General features: G+C 38.1%; 1 protein-coding gene across 2 annotated transcripts in view; it reads right to left on the bottom strand.

The window, feature by feature from the left end:
• The window catches only part of MEGF9 (multiple EGF like domains 9), a 119646-nt gene that overhangs the window by 90201 nt on the left and 8741 nt on the right, over nt 1-20704 (bottom strand). The gene's annotated exons all lie outside the window — the stretch shown is intronic.

Here is a 20704-nt window from a genome sequence, read left to right as displayed (position 1 = left end):
TTGGCAATGGTAAACAGAGTAACTATTTGAATGAAAAAGGAAACAGGTGAATTTTTAATAAAATAGTGTGTGTGTGTATATATATTTATATAGAGAGAGACAGAGAGAGATGAGAGAGAGAGAGAGAGATCAATTCCTGAGAAATGCTAAAATTAAGCCAACTATCCACTGAAGTGATTCTGCTGTATGTTTTAATGCTTTCCCTCCAAAAAAACTATCTAGTTTTAAGGAGAGAATGGTTACACATTAAACTTATACAATCATCTAAAAGAGGCTACTCCTGGAACAGCCAAATCTCTCATACATTCCTAGTTGAAATATAAACTTGTATAACCTCTTCAGAGAAGAATGTGCATATTCTAGAACCTAGCAGTCCCTTGCAACTCCAAGTGTGGTCCATGGATCTGCATCACCTGGGAACTTGTGAGAAATATAGATTCTGAGGCCTACCTGAGAACAACTGAACCAGAACCTGCAGTATCATAAGGTACTCAGGTGATTCCTATGCACATTAATTGAGAAGCACTGCTCTAGAGAAACTCTCCTACATGTGAAGAAGAAAACATGTGCAATGTTGTTCATTGCAGCATTACCTGAAAAAGCAAAAAATGTATAATCAGCTCAAATGATTATCAATAAAAAAATGAGATATTGTGGACTATTCATACAGTAGGAAACTATACAGCAGACTTGATACAGTAGAATTACATGGAACAATACAGATAAATCTCAAAAAAATGGTGAGTTTAAAAAAAGCATGGTAAGAGTTCATTATGCAAAATTTGAAACATGAACACGACACTGTGTGTGTCTGTGTGTGTGTGTGTGTGTGTGTGTGAACATTTTTAAATGCATGGCACCAAATTCAGGATAGTGGTTACATCTGAATGGGGAAGGAAGAAAAAGAGATTAAAAAAAAGAACACCTAGAGGCTATGATCATATTTAATATTTTATCTCAAAAATGAAAACAATCCAAAGCAAATACAGGAGAAAATTCAGATATTACAAAGTTGGCAGGTATACAGAGGATGTTCACTATAATACGTTTGATACTTTTCAGAAAACTTAATGTATTTCATAATTTTTAAAATGAAGAATAAGTTTCTCCCCATTGGTTAGCATTTCTCATAAACAAATATCACCATACTCAAACTTGTACTATAGAAATAATCATCTGTTTGTCCTATCTAGGTTTTAAAAGAATAAGTTATGCATCTGACTTATCTCTGAATGCATGATCTCCCCTCCACAACACACACACACACACACACACACACACACACGACTTCTCTTTGGGTTTCAGTTATCAAGTTAGGAGATGTGAAGGTCAGATTCAAGTGAGGATATGGTCACCTGAGCTAATCAACATGGAAAAACAGAATCTCTGCCTGGGGTAGCCAAGATTATGGCCCCCAAATAGGACTAAATATAAAGTCTGCAAAATGAAGGAAGGAAAAGAAACAGTACAGTGCTAACAGCAGAGCTGAATCAGGTACACCAAAATCAACTGAAAAAGAAAAAGACATACATCCAAGGGCATGAATATGTTCATTCATTCAGCAAATACATATTGCCTCATATATACCTGCTAAACATTATTTCAGATGCTAGGGACGTGGCAGTAAACAAAACAGGCCAAAATTAATGCCCTCATGGACCTTACATCTTAGAAAGTGGACACACAATTAGTTACTTAAATAAGTTAAATATTTAGTATGTTAGAAGGTAGTTAAATCCTAAGGAGGAAAAACAGCAGGAAAGGGAGACAGGGGAGGATGGTAGTGGGGAGTAACTACATGTGTGTTGTGGGAGTGCAGTTTTAGATAGGATGGACATAGGAAGCATATAGTAAGCATATGCAGGAGCTTTTCATTTTGTATGTTCTTTACACGTGCTTCTGGGCAAGGTATAGAGGTTTAAAACGTTCAAAGCAATGTTCTGTTGATAATTAAATTAATATGAATAGAAGATAGAGAGGAAAATATGAAGAGCACAAAACCAGAGAACTGTAATTCTTCTCTGAGGTTTCTAGAGAAAAGATTCCTGGCAAAGCACATGAATCACTGGTTCAATCATCAACAAACTACTGTTATGCCAGAAATACAGACTACAATTTCTAGGTGCTAAAGACACAATAATGAGAAAGACAGACATGGTCATTGTTCTCATACAGCTTAATGTCTTATAGCAGAGAGAAAAACAAAGAAGCAATATCGTGTGATAAGTACTGAAACAGAAATATGAATAGAGCGTTATGGTATGTGTGTTTGCACATGGAGAACCACCTAATCCAGACTTTCTAGAGGAAGAAATATCTAAGCTTGGACATGAAGAATGAGGAGTTATAGCTAAGCTAAGGGTGGAGGAGAAGAGTATCCCCAAGGTAAGGAGCAGCATGTGTAACAACATAGAGGCAAAAGAGAGCACAGTACTACAGAGAACTGGAAAAAGTGCATTTTGGCTGGGACATAGAATGGGGTCAGAAGTAGTGACAGGTGGTCGGGCATGGTGGCTCAAGCCTGTAATCCCAGCACTTTGGGAGGCCGAGACGGGTGGGTCACGAGGTCAGGAGATCGAGACCATCCTGGCTAACACGTGAAACCCCATCTCTACTAAAAGATACAAAAAACTAGCCGGGCGAGGTGGCGGGCACCTGTAGTCCAAGCTACACGGGAGGCTGAGGCAGGAGAATGGTGTAAACCTGGGAGATGGAGCTTGCAGTGAGCTGAGATCCGGCCACTGCACTCCAGCCTGGGTAACAGAGCGAGACTCCGTCTCAAAAAAAAAAAAAAAAAAAAGAAGTGGTGACAGGTGAAGGCCTTTCCGAAGAGCAACTGGATAACCATGGAAGAATTTTACACAAGAGAGGAGGAATAATCAGATCTACATCTTAGAAACATAATTCTGGCTACAGTGTGAAAATGGACCAGGGAAAGAATGAATGCAAAGAGACTTTTTAGCAGCCTGCTAAAAAAAATCCAATTGAGAGATGAAGATAGCCAGAAAAACAAATGCCAAGAGCATGTGCATGTTGTTATGACCACAGGATATTTATCATTACCTGTGCACCAGATGGTAAGCTCATATCCTAAAAACCTAGTTTTTCCCCTATTGTAGTAAAAATGAATCATGTGTGCCAATGAATTATCATTGTCTCTTACCCAGAAGGTAGGAAAGTTGCATAAAAATCAAAGACCCTAATAAACTAGGCCCATAAAAATGTTGCCAGAGTTGTGCTTTATAACCACCTGAAGTCATTATGCTCTTCTCTAAGACAGCACCTTTACTTGCACATTATGTCAATACCTGCTAACAATTTTCATCCTCTCCCTTCCCATAGCAATTTTTCTACCCGTTTTAACAGCTTCTGAGACTCTAAGATTCATGACTGGCTGTGTAAGAGGCAAGTACTTGCTTTTCAGCTGAATAAACAAAGACAGACAATGAGGGTAATGTGGCAAATGGGTCTGCCCACTCAGATATTTTCCAAAGTAGGAGTTCATGCTGGGCTCCCTCAGTTGGAAAGCCCAGGGGAATAAACATACCAGATATATAACTAAACTAATATCAAAGTCGTACTTCATCAAGCACTATTACTTCTGCTGTTGAGGGAACGGCACACAAAACTTTGGGGAAATTATGAGGTCCAAGGATATAAAAATTAAAGAATGGGAATAAAGAAGGTAGGTACACTGGGGTATTTTGTTGACAAAACCAAACCTGACATATTAAAGCAACTTCACTCACCCAGAGACCAAGAAAGCAATGAACTTTCATCAATGCCCTGGAGTCAGTGTATGTGTGCGTATATATTAAAGGATATGTGGCTATAGTCAAAGATGGCAACATTCAAAATGAAAACTATTTGTATTTTAGGGTATACTCTAAAAGACTTACATTTTGTATCAATGATACATCAGATGTAGAATGTTTGGCAATGCTTGGGGCAGCTTCTCTATCCTTTTTATTTATTTCATTCAAAATGAGCAGTACATTCCTAACCAGGTCTGCTCAGACACCCAGGGTGCTACTGAATGGTAGTACAGACTCTTCAGTGACCAAGCAACCAATATCCTGGAAGTTGAAAAGAACTTTTTATAATGAAAAATTCCACTATCAATAGACCATTTGCCTGAGTTGTTTTCATAGTTGCAACTGACCCTCTGCTGGAGACCAAAATTTCCTCTGTATTATCCCTAAAGTCACTCTACTAGCTAAAAATTAGGATAGGACAGAGGAGAAGGGAAGTACTTTAAATTCTAATGTAATAAAAGAAGAAATTAGGTGATCAAAATAAAAATGCCCTTGTTATAAAAATAATTTTGGCCACAGACATTTAAAAAGAAATATTTTATTGAACTCAATAAATATCTATGGAATGAGCATGGTTCGAATGACAAATTTTAGCACAAGTTGTTTGCAGCTAATATGACCATTGATAAGAATTTCTTTGAGTCATAGTTTCTTCACATGTAGAAACTGGGTAATAATCTGTATCCTACCCTACCCAAACAATTCCAGGAGTACTTACATTGCCAGTTTTCATCCTCAGTTGGGCTACTAGGTATTTAACAATGCCAGAAATAATAACAACAAAAAAGCCACCATTTTTCATTACTTCTCTCAAAAAATGATCAATCAATCAAGTCTCTAGATTTAGCTTTAGCAACATAAATGGATAGGGGTGTGGATGAGGCAGGATTGGCCATGGAGTGATAGTTGGTTGTGCAGGTGCGTGAGAGATAAGAGAAAGGTCAAAACCCTACTCTGTTAATTTTGGTGTATATTCAAATTTTTCCATAATACAAAAGTTTTTAAGTATCTTTATGTTACTCTCACAGGCATATTTTCCTAGATATTTTTGGGGCATCTTTGCCACAGGTCACTGATGCCCTGAACAAGAAGTCAGATTTCAAATATGCACACTAGGCAAAAGCTCTTCACCAAGATTAACTTCAATAAAGTTGGATAGTTTAAATGCATTTTATTAATATTTCCTGAATGTCTGGAAAGTAGATGAATTGCTATTCCAATGACAATTTTAGGTAACATCAATTGAATTCTTTCCCTGTGCTTTCACTGTTTTAAGTGCTTTACCGACATCATCTCATAATTCTATGATGTAGGCTGACAGACAGGGAGCAAGAGATGGAGCTGGGATTGGATTCCAGGCAATCTGACTTCAGAGCCTGCACTTTTAACCAACAATGACTGGATACTTCAAGGCTGAACATTACTGGTTTGGGCAGCATTAGAAAGAACTAAGAAAAGAGAGGAAGAAAACTACTTCAGGCTCAAAAGTATACATGCATTGCCTCGTCAAGAGAAGCAGTACAACATGGCATGGAAAAAATTGAGTTAGATACTTTGAATACTGAATTGTGCCTATTTACCACTCATTATTACATGACCTTGAGTAAGTTAAATACTTCTTATCTTCGGTTTCCTCATCCATACTTAAGTTTAAGGTAAGGACTGAAAGTGAAAATGTACATTAAGGAAGCTAATACGTAAGTATTCTAGAGCACTTGCATTTGTGTATGAATCTGTCTCTCCACTAGATTGTAAATGCCTAAGTCATTTGCCATTCTCTCTTCAGTTCCTAGCACACTGCCTGGCACACAAAAGGCATTTATGTTTGTTTAACCTAACACCAGATCCATCAAGAGGTCCAGCACCAATTGGTAGCTTTGTCAAGTCTCTAACTTTAATTATCTAAGTCTATGTGTTATACCAACAAGCAAAATAGGTTTCAAATGTTTGCTTAATAACAGAAGACAGGAAACTAACTCATAAACCCTCTATTACTATGTTATCTAGCATTTAATCCAAAATTAATGATGGAAAAGATTTAAAGAGACAATAAGTGCCCTCTAATTATCTTTGCTGATGATCATTTGCGCTTACAGAAGTATGTTGCAGTTTCTAGATTGATCTTTCCAAACACAAATCTCATCATGTCACTTCCTGGCTTATACTTCTTCATGGCTCTTAGAATAAATTTCTGAGCATGACATGGAGAACACGTCATGATTTGGCAACTTTGGACGATCCCAGCCTCAAATCTCTTCATTCTCTGTTCCACCTTCATGTACCTTTTCCTCCCCTACTCGAGCCACTCAGGACTTTGGTTCCCTAAATGGGCCGTGTATGTGCTCTCTTACTTCTGTACTTTTTCAACATGCTGCTGCTTCCTCTTCCTACAGTGTCCTCCCCCTCTTCTACCTGAATAATTCCTATTTGTTCTCAAGACTCAGCTCAGAGAAAACCTCCCTCAGAAAGCCTTTCCTGACATTGTCCTTCATCCCCTAAAAGTCTGGGTAAGGAGTCCTCTCTCTGCTTCTGTAGTACATACCACTATGATAGAACTTACCATTCTGTAGTCTAATTTTCCATATCCTTCACTATGTTCTCAATGACAGAAACCGGGCCTTATTTGTCTTTCCAGTATCTATCTAGCCCAGCTAGGTGCACACTGGGTGATGAACAAAGATCTGTTTTTGTATAACAGAAAAGAACCTTATTTTGTATAACAGAAAGCCCAGTGTAAACTTAATGATAAAAGCACACCCTTTTCTTTATTACTTAAATAAATGTAAAGTCAAACAGAAGCACTTTAGTGAAGCATTGTTAAAGACCAATTTGAGCATGGCAAGAAAAAATGAAGAGGATCTGAAATTTGGTCTGGTTAACCAAAAAAAAAAAAAAAAAACAAGAAGAAGAAGGAAAAAGAGGATGACACCATTGCAGATTGGTTAAGCAATAAGGAAACAGAAAGCAACAGCAACAGCATCCTGCTGCTTGCGGCTTTAGTCCCTGAAGACCATTTAAACACTGATTTTAAGTGTGTATATTTCTAAATGAGTGCCCTATCACACAAGATCATCAACTAAAAGAAATACAGCAAAGAGAAATGCTTACATTCTGATAAACTGTTAAAAACCTTGCTATGAACAAGAAAGACCATATGCTAAGAAAAATAATTCTCTAAAACAGCAAGTTTAAGTAAATTTTTGGTTCGCAATAAATGTCTGGAATCCATTTGGAATTTTTCAGTATTATGCACAAGTTAAAAATAATTGATACACATAAAAGTACATTACTAGGTTGCAAAGCATTTGTGGCAACTCAATACCATTATTTGCTATTGTCTCTATTTCTGACCAACTTGTATTTCATCTTTTACACTGGCTAAAATGACTCTTAGTTTGGGGATGTACGCTATTAGCCCTTAAATGTCATTCTGGCTAATGTATAAGTTTACTCATCTGACTCATAACAGATATCCAAGTCTTCCCTCTGGAAACCAATCCATTGTACAAATGAATTAGGCTAACAAAAAAATAAAGGCAAAAGTAAAATGGACAGAGCAGTATGTGAGGATGTGCTTTTTCTTTTGGGTAAAATACATACTTTGTAATCCGAAGAATCAGGAGAAAAACTGAAGAGAGTAGTAAACAAATTTATGATATGGACAGTAAAATAATGACTACAAATCAGAAAAGAGAAGCAAAGGTGGCGGGGGCAAAAGATGCATTAAAACTAACAGTGGTTAGAAGGATATAATAGAACACATTAAACTCAACCTACATTTAGCATGTTATTTTGTCATGCTAGAAAGAACTTAAAAAGTAAGATAGATCTGGGTTTGAATCCCAGCCAACCAGCACTTCTCAGCTGTGTAACCTTTGGGCAAACAACTTAACCTCATCTTAGATTCAGGTTCTTTATTTGTAAACTAGGGTAACACTGTTTATCAACAGAATTGAGAGGATTAGAGGTAATGAATTTAAAAGGACTGGAAGCAGTGAAGTAAAAACTCCAATACTAAGTTTTCAATATACAATAAAAAGTACAGCTAATATTTAGAAGGCCAATTTATGCCAGGAATTCTAAGTATTTTACATTTATATGAATCATTTCACAATTACGGACCTCCACTTCTTCATTTCTTCAAAGTGAGATGCTACTGCCCTAGGTTATTCTACTTTTTTAAACATAAGTACAAGACAGTTTGCCCAACAGCCTTTTCTTCCCAGAGTAGATGCAATCTCAGGATATAGCTGGTTATATACAAAAGGAGACCAAAAAGAATGTTTCATGTTTAGCAGGTATGGTAGGTACTTCAGTCAATTTTTGAGGATAGTGACTATCATGGGAGGTCTAGGAAAGAATTTCAAATTGCCCTTTTCTGGTTATGTTTCTGGATAGGAAGAAGAGGTAACCAAAGATGAATAAGGTGGTTTCTGTCCTCATTGTTTGTGGTCTAGTTGTATATTATAATATGGTGCTTTGAATTTCTCATTCACATTCAAAGGCCTTTTTGACAGCATCACTCCTAGAGATAAATAATTTACTATTTAGGAATATTCATTAACAAATATTTACCACAGACCTACCACATGCTAGGAATTAATCTAGGTGCTGGCCATATGGTGGTTTAAAAAAGAGAGAGAGAGAAAGACAGAGAGACAGAGAGAGAGACAAAGACAAAAACCCCTGCCTGTTATGGACCTTACATTCTAGTGCTAGTGGTGAGTAGGGACAATTTATGCACTAATGCTGTTCAATCATTTATTTAGTATTTACTACATGCTGAACACTATCCTATGTACATGTTAGGGAGTGCCACCATCAATAAGACATAGCCTACAGCATACTTGAGAAAAGGTATAGAGGAGTCAGTTACATAGACAAGTAATACTTAAGAAGCCTTAAAAAAGCAAGTAATCAAAAGGCCGGACGCGGTAGCTCATTCCTGTAATCCCAGCACTTTGGGAGGCCGAGGTGGGCAAATCACGAGGTCAGGAGTTCAAGAGCAGCCTGGCCAAAATGGTGAAACCCTGACTCTACTAAAAATACAAAAAATTAGCTAGGAGTTGTGGCGGGCGCCTGTAATCCCAGTTACTCGGGAGGCTGAGGCAGGAGAATCGCTTGAATCTGGGAGGTGGAGGTTGCAGTGAGCAAAGATTACACCACTGCACTCCAGTCTGGGTGACAGTGCAAGGCTCCATCTCAAAAAAAAAAAAAAGCAAGTAATAAAAAATGATGTAATGTTAGAAAGTATAAGTTATAATAGGAGGGCCGGGCGCGGTGGCTCAAGCCTGTAATCCCAGCACTTTGGGAGGCCGAGACGGGTGGATCACGAGGTCAGGAGATCGAGACCATCCTGGCTAACACGGGGAAACCCCGTCTCTACTAAAAACTACAAAAAAACTAGCCGGGCGAGGTGGCGGGCGCCTGTAGTCCCAGCTACGCGGGAGGCTGAGGCAGGAGAATGGCGTAAACCCGGGAGGCAGAGCTTGCAGTGAGCTGAGATCCGGCCACTGCACTCCAGCCTGGGCGACAGAGCGAGACTCCGTCTCAAAAAAAAAAAAAAAAAAAAGTTATAATAGGAGGCTGCAAGGATGTTTTTAAAGGACAAATAAGTTTGCAGGTAGCCAAAGAAAGGGTGCGGGTAGACATGTGTCATTCTTTTTAGCAGCCTAGTATCATAGTATAATTTCTCACCATTCTCAGGATCCCTTCCTATTTGGAGGAATTCTCCATATTTTAAGGCTTGATACCCCATCACATAGGTTCATAATGCCAGATTCTTGTTTTCCTGGCCTTCCCTGCAGCCAGGCCATGGGCCAGTCATTGAGGTTCCAACAATCAGATGCACCTTTACCTGGCTTGGAATTAGAAACTAATGATTCAAAGGAATGAACAGGAGGCCCTCTCTCTGGTGGCAAACAGGGAGATGGATGGAGTATGACAAGTGGCAGTAGCACTTGTTCTTACATCCAGTACCCAAGGTTAGCAGTGTGAGTGGTGATGTCAGTGGCATAATATATTCAATGGACACAACTGACTATTACCTCTAACTCCATGGCCTGAATTTGGTACCTCTGGAGATTGTGTGAACTCCTCAATATCCTTTTAACAAATTTCAATCCTAATTGAATCAATAAATGATTTCTATTGCTTAGAATTAAGACCCCTATTGAAACTGAAGAGTAGGGCATCCCAGGTAGAGGGAACAGCATATGCAAAAAAAGGAGAGTCTAGTTAACTTAGTGATTAGGATAGGCAGCTCTAAGGCTAAACAGATCTGAATTTGAATCAAGGCTTTACATTGTACTAGCTATGAAACCCTGCTTTGTGTATTTAAACTCTCAAAACCTCAATTCCTGCTTGGTAGAGTGGGGATAATAATACAAATTTTTTATTAGGTTCTTTTGATAATTAAATGAGGTCATGGAAATTCATTTAACGCTTTTAGTATCTGACAAAGAGTAAGACCTTCACAGATGATTGCTTTATTAATAATGATAATGAATATAAGCATAGTACTTGAAGGAAAATATAAGCCATTTGAGTCTGCTAGAGTGTAAAGCACAAGGGGAAGAGTACAGGAAATGAGGATGGCAGACATCTCGGAGTTTTAAATCATACCAAAGAACTTTAGTTGTATGGGCTGGGCTCACTTTAATAGTGAGTAATAGGACAATTATAGCGAAACATAAATACTATATTAAATGACTAGGCAAATATGATTAGGTTTTGCATTATATATGTATTCTCCACATCTGTAGTTGTATAGTATGATCTGACCACTATACTTATGTACCTGTAGGATGTAATATTATTGTTATTGCTCAGTATGGATACCAAACTGAAGCTATTTCATTCTTTCTAATAAATCCTCCAAAATTTTGCATATCATCTGTCAATATGTTTTCCAACTAGATTAAATGAGGTCGGGTCTAGAGTTGAACAACAGCTGCTCCTTTGTCTCATCTGAGAGATAACTAACCTTTCAGTAAGGAGGGAAGTTTACAAAATAGGGAAGGGAAATGCACGCTGAAATGACTGGCAGAGTATGAATCACATTTGCAAGTCTGATATTCTATGACCTTTCTTTCTTTTTTTGAAGACAGGGTCTCACTCTGTCACCCAGGCTGGAGTACAGTGGGATGATCTTGGTTCACTGCAACCTCTGCCTCCTGGGCGCAAGCAATCCTCCCACCTCAGCTTCGCAAGTAGCTGGGACTACAGGTGCAAGTCACTATACCCAGCTAGTTTTTGCATTTTTTGTAGAGAAGGATTTTCACCATGTTCCCCGGGCGGGTCTCAAACTTCTGGGCTCAAGTGATCTGGTCCTCTCAGCCTCACAAAGTGCTGGGATTATAGGCATGAGCCACCGCACCCAGCCTATTCTATGACTTTTATATAATCGAATGTCACCTGCTTTTTTTTTTTTTTACAAAATATTGTTATGCATTAGCATCTTCGTCTAGAGTCCATATTATGTTAAAGATGAAAGGTTTTATTGTCAAGTCACAAACAATCAATACTATCATTTCACAGTATGTGGTATTATTGCTAAATGTTGATAAGCATTACATTGTCTCTTGTTAGCACCAATCCTCTTTGTGCTGAATAGACAATCACATAGTTACTATTCAGTTCTGCTTTATATTTGCCATGCTTTTCTACCTGCTTACCCTCATTTAATTTCCACCATTATCTCCTCTCCCAACCTCCACTCCTCACCCATATCTGCCTTCAAGAAACACTCTTCGATCTAATTTTGATTTTCACAGTAGCTACTGAAAGCAAACCTGGATCACTGTGTACATCTCAGAACCAGTGCTGAGAGAGAAAATGCATGAGTTTGCTGGAGGAGGATAGGGGAGGTAAAAAAAAAAAAAACAGAACCCAAAATGTGCTCTATAACTACTAAATGCTTTACTTCATTTTCTGCTACTCCCATCTGCTTTGGCAATGCAGCACAGTTTCATCAAAGGAAAAAAGGGGCACAGATTTGAGTCAGAGGGCTAGTTTTGAATTCTAGGCCCAACACCCAAGAACCCTATTTGGTAGGTTACTATTATACTCATGTTTCAGAAGATAGTATAGAAGCCCAGGAAGATTATGTGACTTGCACCTGTATGCAACTATGTAAGGTTAGAAAGTATAAGTTTTAATAGATTATAATAGGTGTATATCAATGTGCTACCAACATAAAACTGAGTGGTAACATCTTTCTATAAGCCCAATTTTAGTTTTACTTTACTAGGTCATTTGTAGCTAGGGCCTACATAAGATCCCAAGGAGTATATACCCACTGGACAATGGCTGTTTTGGGGATTCCCATCTTTGCATTTGCCTTTTTAAAATGTCTTCCATTTAGTCCAGTTCTGAGCAGTATCATTACTGTTGTATCTGGCAACATGACACAGGATAATTCTAGCTTGACCTGGGCCATTCTGGAAGGATAGGAGGTAGCCTTTGCCTCAAGCATATTGTTCCTACCCTCCATCTTAGAACCACCTATTAGAGAGTTGATATGCAAGTATTTCTGATTACCAACGTGTTACCAGTCTACGGATTATATGATAGAAGTTGGTAAATTAATTAATCTAGAATTAGCAGACAAAGTTCTACTGCTGTCTTTGAAAAATCCCTGCTTTTCAAAAACTGTTTTGAGTGTTTACTATGTGCTGATTATTAATGTATGTGCTGGTTGTTAAGCACTGCTGAATTAAGGGTTTTGCATGCATTGATCAATTTAATCCTCTCTCAATAACACTATGATTCATTACAGCTTGGATTTCAAACTTCAAAATTCAGAGAAGAATTACTACCAGTTTCCTAAAGGCCAGAGTTATTCTCTGGCATATTCTTTAGGGTAGCACCTAGGCCTTTTAGCAATGCATAAGCCAGGCAGATGGGTACCTTGTCTTCTCTCACCACAGTATTGAAAAATACCAAATGCCTGGCTTTGTTCCAGGCTGCTTTGGGCTTTCAGGGGCCATGTGAACCAAAGACAAATCATGTTTGTGCTGGAGCAGACACAAGAAAAACAGTCACAGACTTGATTCTGTCAAGGAGTACCAAGTCTCGAGTAAAGCATCATATGGAGTCTTAGATCAAAATAGATTTATGTTCTTTTTGGTGACATGACAAATAATTTAAATGTGGTGAATTTTTTCACATTTTGATCTGTCTTATATTTGTCTTCAGAAGAGTGTTAAATCCTACTTGCACCTCTGTTTTCACAACAAGTAAGTGATCTCATTTATTATTGTGAGAAATGAAGCAATATATGCAGTAATAAAATATTAAACTCAATCAGTGATTTTAAAAAAGCTTTATGGGACAGCTTTTTTCTCTATTAAGACACCTAACATAGTAAATTGAACATAGTAAGCACTTAAAGTTTGATAATTTAAATAACAATAATAGTACCAACAGTACTACTTTCATTTCCATTTGAAAGATGTCCCACTTCAAAACATTAAAATGTTTCAAATATGTTAAAGAGTGGTTTCAAAGCAATACTTCCAAACAGAATTATCTCAATGGCAGGGAGGGGGTTAAAATATTGATGTTAAAAATATTCCATAGTTACCACTAAATAATTACTTTTAGTTATCTCTGGGTTCATGTTCTGTTTTCACATTTCTTTATGTTTTCTACAATAAACATTGTAGAAAATGAACATCGATTATTTTTATAATTGTAAAAAAACTGGCCAGGTGCAGTGGCTCACACCTGTAATGCCAACACTTTGTGAGGCTGCGGTGGCAAGACTGCTTGAAGCCAGGAGTTTAATACCAGCCTGGGCAATATAGCGAGACCCCATGTCTACAATTTTTTTTTTTAATTAGCTGAGCATGGTGGCACATGCCTGTAGTCCCAACTACTCAGGAGGCTGATATGGGAGGATCACCCGAGCCCAGGAGTTCGAGACTGCAGTAAGCTATAATCACACTACTGTACTCCAACCTGGGTAAAAGAGTAAGACTTTGTTTCTTAAAAAAAAAAACCAACAAAAGTAAGTAGAATCCATTCTAAACAGATCAACCAAAAATAATATTATATAAAGCACAACTTATGTATGTTGTGAGTTTAATATGAGATAAAGATTATTTTGTTTTCTCAAGGTAGTGGGGAAGAAAAATAATACTAAAGGACCCCAAACCTTTGGAAAATACCATAATTTTTAAATTATACAAATATGTCAACTACAAAATAGCATAAAAATATATTTTGTGTAAAGAAGCCATATATAAATGCATGTGTTTATTTCTTTGTTGTGTTTAATCAAAGCTATCTTGATCACATTATATTATAAGCTAATATAAACCATGTAATCTGGAAAGAATATTAAAGCCTTTATGTCTGAGAAAGTCGAAAGTAGTTTACATGTGTTACTTCTCAAAAACCACTGGTGACTGGAATTAAGTTTCATTTTATAGTCTGGGAAACTAAGTCATAGAGTCATCAAAAAATGTATTCAATAACTCAAAAAGTGAATAGAAAGACTACAATTTAGTTCTTCTGACTTCGATTCCACTGATTAGCTGGACCTTCCAGCCCTGCCTTTGTGGACAAGTTGAAGCAACAAACTAACTTAAAAACTAAAACCAGTTGAACAGGATAGGTTTGCAGGCAATACACCAACAATTTAGTATAATAATACACAATAGCTAGATTGCTTTGGGTTTTTGGTACACTTTATAACTATTCAATAACCCACACAACATCAATAGATGGTGGGACTATACTGTTAGTGCTATTCATATAGAACTGATAAAACACACTCTAGGATTACAATAAATATAAAATCACAGAAAAATCTACAGCGGAAAAAATCCAATGCCTTCCTCTCATCAAGACTCAATAAACAAACACAACAGGATAAATATACTGGAAAGTAAGTCCTTTCCCCCCATTATTTCCAATAACTCTTCCTGATCCCTATAATGATTAATAGGACTTAAGAGAATCTAAAAACCTATTCAAATTATCCAATTTCCTTCAGAGTGAATAACATCTAAACTTTTCCTAGAATATTTTTAAAGAAATTTTATCTTTAAAGACCATTTCCAGGCCAGGCACGGTGGTTTACGCCTGTAATCTCAACACCAAAGAATGAGGTGGGCTGATTGCTTGAGCCCAGGAATTTGAGATCAGCCTGGGCAACGTGGTGAAACCCTGTCTCTACAAAAAAAAAGAAATTAATGTTTACAAAAAATTAGCCAGGCATGGTGGCGCATGCCTGTAGTCCCAGCTACTTGAGAGGCTGAGGTGAGACGATCACTTGAACCCGGGAGGTCAAGGCTACAGTGAGCCACAATCACGCCACTGCATTCCAGGCTGGGTGACAGAGTGTGACCCTGTCTCAAGAAAAAGAAAAAAAAATTCCAAATTTAAAAGGGAGTAGGAAATATGATATCCTCCTTGTAGTTAACAACGCTACTACTTCTCATCTCTTCCTTTTGCTCACATAAAGTAAAAGCACTAGATTATTAAAAAATAAATGATAAAAATCTAATAAGATCTGTGATAATATGCCAGTTTCTTGGAAGTATGCAAGACTGAAATAAGTTTTCAGACTCAGTTATCTAAAGGGCCTAATATTTAGTAAATAAAGGTTATTTAACATTCTCCAGCCAGGTTGACAACATTCCTACTCCTTATCACTTTCCCTGCGAGTAGGCAGAATGCATTCCTTTTTCCAGATGAATAAATGTCCCCTTCCCTTAGAGCTTAGCTGTCTCCCTGGTGAGGTATCATATAGAACAGCTGTTATATTACCACTATAACAGCAATCCCATCTGCTCTAATTGGAAAACATATGGACAGACTGAAACCAAACTTTTGGGGGCTCAGTAACTTTAAGGAAGAAATAATCAAATATATTGATAAAGACTATGAAAAATGCCATGAATTCAAACTTTGCACAATCTAAACAAGATCGATTTCAAAGGCCGGGCGCGGTGGCTCAAGCCTGTAATCCCAGCACTTTGGGAGGCCGAGACAGGTGGATCACGAGGTCAGGAGATCGAGACCATCCTGGCTAACACGGTAAAACCCCGTCTCTACTAAAAAAATACAAAAAAACTAGCCAGGCGAGGTGGTGGGCGCCTGTAGTCCCAGTTACTCCGGAGGCTGAGGCAGGAGAATGGCGTAAATTCGGGAGGCGGAGCTTGCAGTGAGCTGAGATCCGGCCACTGCACTCCAGCCTAGGCGACAGAGCGAGACTCCGTCTCAAAAAAAAAAAAAAAAAGATCGATTTCAAAAAGCTACTTTAAGTAACGTTAAAGTGCATGCTTTAAATTACCTAGACAAGGCGGGACACGATGGCTCTTGCCTGTAATCCTAGCACTTTGGGAGGCCGAGCAGGTGGATCACAAGGTCAGGAGATTGAGACCATCCTAGCTAACACGCTGAAACCCCATCTCCACTAAAAATACAAAAATTAGCCAGGCTTGGTGGTGGGCGCCTGTAGTTCCAGCTACTCGGGAGGCTAAGGCAGGAGAATGGCGTGAACCCGGGAGGCAGAGCTTGCAGTGAGCCGAGATCATGCCACTATACTCCAGCCTGGGTGACAGAGCGAGACTCTGTCTCGAAAAATAAATAAATAAATAATTTAATTAATTAAAAAATTATCTAGACAAAATGAAATGGAGAAAGAGTCAGCTCTCAATTTTCAGCCTCTGCTGAAGATCTCAGTTAAACTTTGCCTAAAGGTACCAAATTTTAGATATGTCATTCCTACTCTATGTTTAAGATTTGTCAGCCCTCGGGAATAGTTTCCTTTCTTCAAAACCCTGACTCACTTAAACAAATACCCCGATATAGATCAAACTTGCTTAGTCAATGACAGAAATTATAAGTCGCCCTGGGTAATATCATCTGACTTGATCTTATATAAGTAAAGACTTACCAAGCTTATCAAAACTTTTTATTCATTTTTAAATGTTATTCATTTATTTTTAAGACTATAAAATTAGAATTGGATATAGTCATTGAAAAAACTTTAAAAATTCAGAAAAACACAAAGAAGATAATTAAAAATACCCATAATCCCATTACTTAGATTTAACCAGTTATTATTTTGGTATATTTCTCTCCTCTTATGCATATTGCTACTTAATATAATGTAAACATTTTAATGTAAGTTCATAAATTACCAAATTTAGCATAAAATGTGAGAGTAGGAGAATTCCTCTTCCAAAAATCTTTACTGAAAGGGCAAATCCAAAATATAAGCCAAACGAGAGAAGAGCTGATGTAAGTGTGGGTGGTGATGTGGAGGTGAGAGGTGAGAGTTGGGCGTGAAAGGTCCAGAAGTAGACCTGTTGGCCTCTCCACTCCCTATAATGGTTCCCAAACACATCTGAGGAACCCTAAGTCCCCAGATAATACTGTTTAAAAATCACAAATCTAGTCTAACTCATTTAACAGATGAAACTACTTGCTTTTACTAGATGGAGAACTAGTAAAAGAACTAATGAAAGAACTTAGGATCCCACATCTTACAGACAAGTGCTCAGCTTTTGCAACTTAGCTACCCTTTCTACAAAAGTCATCAAATGTTCATTTATCCATTGTTGTTCTTCCTTTAAGAAAAATACAAGGGAAAAAGTTACATAACAAAAAATGAATAATTAATATAATAAGCTAGATCTCAAGGAGTTCCACTTGCCCTAAGCAGGTTCTCATACTATTCCTCATATTACTATGAGTGAGAGAAATGTTCATTTCTAAACTAAAGAGAAAGGCATGATTACATTATTTTCCTCAAGAATACACTGCATGTCCAGTATACCTACAAACTGTTCCTTCTTTTTCACTAATTCAATCACTAAATATTTATTAAGAATCTATCTGGGCTGGACAGCAGAGGTATAATTGTGAACAAAACAAACAGAAGTCCTGCCTTCATGGAGTCTGTAAGCCTGACAGGCTTGGGCAAACTGCTTTAACTATCTGAATCCCAGTGTTTGCCAGTCATAAAGTAAAGCTAATAAGATTTAACCACTGTATTGTTTAAGAATTAAATGACAGGCCGGGTGCGGTGACTCAAGCCTGTAATCCCAGCACTATGTGAGGCCGAGACGGGCGGATCACAAGGTCGGGAGATCAAGACCATCCTGGCTAATGCGGTGAAACCCCGTCTCTACTAAAAAATACAAAAAAAAAAAAACTAGCCGGGCGAGGTGGCGGGCGCCTGTAGTCCCAGCTACTCGGGAGGCTGAGGCAGAATGGCGTAAACCCGGGAGGCGGAGCTTGCAGTGAGCTGAGATCCGGCCACTGGACTCTGGGCGACACAGCGAGACTCCGTCTCAAAAAAAAAAAAAAGAATTAAATGACATCCTGTAAGTAAAAAAATCCTTATAGGTAATCAGGCATATAGTACGTGCTCAGTTAACATTAGTTACCTTTCCTGCCAAAGTATTAAATATCAGATTAAAAATGAGAGGTGACAGTGTAAGTCTCTTTGCTATTAAAACATTGATTTGAGGCAGTACAACTGAAATAGCAGGCTAAGATAATTCCAAAGAGATTCTGGCCCAGGCGCAGTGGCTCATGCCTGTAATCCCAGCACTTTGGGAGGCCGAGACGGGTGGATCACCTAAGGTCAGGAGTTTGAGACCAGCCTAGCCAATATGGTGAAACCTCATCTCCATTAAAAATACAAAAATTAGCTGGGAGTGGTGATGGGTACCTGTAATCCCAGCTACTTGGAAGGCTGAGGCAGAAGAGTCACTTGAACCTAAGAGGCAGAGGTTGCAGTGAGCCAAGATGGCACCACTGCACTCCAGCCTGGGAGACAGAGTGAGACTCTTTCTAAAAAAAAAAAAAAAAAAAAAAAGATAATTCCAAAGACATTCTTACACTAGGAAAGAAGTAAATATTTCAGTACAAAGAAATGAAATTCAGGCCAGGCACGGTGGCTCACACCTGTAATCCTAGCACTTTGGGCAGCCAAGGCAGGCAGATCACTTGATGTCAGCAGACCAACCTGGCCAACATGGCAAAACCCCACCTCTTCTAAAAATACAAAAATTAGCTAGACATGGTGGCAGGCACCTGTAATCCCAGCTACTAGGAAGGCTGAGGCAGCATAATTGCTAGAACCCAGGAGGCAGAGGTTGCAGTGAGCTGAGATCGTGCCACTGCATTCCAGCCTGGGCAACAGAGCAAGACTGCGTCTCAAAAAAAAGAAAAAAAAGAAATGAAATTCATATGAGCCCTCCCAGTCAAATTCTGTAATTCACCTTGTTATTTCCGTCACCATTTACTTTCAGTTACTTCTGGACTCTTTCCACAACATTCAGCCCTGTATAGTGTTTAGGAAAGAAAATATAAAGCAAGCAGTCCTCTTCTCCAAATACCATTTATTCATCATATAAATACGGGCAGCTAAACAAGCCAAGATTTATACTTAACAAAATCAACTTAAAAGACAATGGTTTAAAATACAAAATATCAAATCTGAAACCCACCAAAATCTATAAAGGTTTGATCACTATTTACCAATAAGAGTACAAACAGAGGACATAAGCCCTTTTCATTAATATAATATGCAGAAATCAACAAAATGTGAATTGCAAGGTCTTAGACATTCTAAGAGCACCTTGTAAGCCATAGTGCACTGCACACTTGTTAATTATTAATATTAAAAGCACTCTGTTCACTACTAACTTTAACTATATTTCTAATGGGGAAATTCTGTCATTCAAAAGATCAAACATTTGTTTCTTAACCAAATTAATTATACTGGTATGCATCTCAAAACCACCTACCAACAAAAACAGCTCATGTTATTCATAAATAGGAAAATAAATTTGCTCCTTATTCAAAGTACTTGATTTTTTTTAGAGCCAGATAACTTCTGTTATGAAAGTTTTTTCTTTATTGTTCCTCAGAAGAAGGTGGCAGGGGATGGGGGGTTGTAAGCTGGACAATAAAGAAGACCCCAGTGAAAAAAGAAAATATTTTCTCCATTTTTTTCCAAAAAGAGAGAATATCATGTTCCGAATATGGTACAAATGATGACATTTTCATACTAACAAGGCTTCATAATCTAAATTAGACTAAAAACAAATCAACAGGAAAAAAGTCAAAGTCACAGAGAAAGACAGATTTTGTTCTCAGTGCAAACTGTTCAACGCCATGCATGCTGACACTAACACATCTTCAAGGACTTTTTGTTCATCTAGAAAGACATCTTGGAAGAATTAGGCTTTGAGGAAGCACTGAAGGAGGACAAAGTGGTAAATTGTTAAACAGAGAGGGTAATTTGGTTCCTTAAAGATCATGGAAAGAATAGATGGGGCTAAAAATAAAAGATATGAGTGAGAGGAACAGATAGAAGACTTTAAATTGAAAAAAAATGAGCAAGGAGAATGGAAGGAAGGTTTTTTTTTTTTTTTTTTTTTGAGACGGAGTCTCGCTCTGTCGCCCAGGCTGGAGTGCTCTGGCCGGATCTCAGCTCACTGCAAGCTCCGCCTCCCGGGTTCACGCCATTCTCCTGCCTCAGCCTCCCGAGTAGCTGGGACTACAGGCGCCCGCCACCTCACCCGGCTAATTTTTTTTTGTATTTTTAGTAGAGACGGGGTTTCACCGTGTTAGCCAGGATGGTCTCGATCTCCTGACCTCGTGATCCGCCCGTCTCGGCCTCCCAAAGTGCTGGGTTTTTTTTTTTTTTTTCCAATGAAGACACAATAATAGGGAAAGACTTTTTCTGACAATAATTATCTGTAGAACAGTGATGTTATGAGAGAGATTATTTGATACAAATTTATCACAGGTACTCACATAGATACATCCAAAAGGATAATTACTTTAAGTAAACCTTTACTATGATTCAAACGTAGGCAACCAGACATAATCTTTATCTTCTTCATCACATTTTT

The sequence above is a fragment of the Trachypithecus francoisi genome, unplaced genomic scaffold, assembly GCF_009764315.1.
Source record: "Trachypithecus francoisi isolate TF-2019V2 unplaced genomic scaffold, Tfra_2.0 Lachesis_group16, whole genome shotgun sequence".
NCBI classification, from domain to species: Eukaryota; Metazoa; Chordata; class Mammalia; order Primates; family Cercopithecidae; genus Trachypithecus; species Trachypithecus francoisi.
This window is presented reverse-complemented; position numbering and strand designations above follow the sequence as displayed.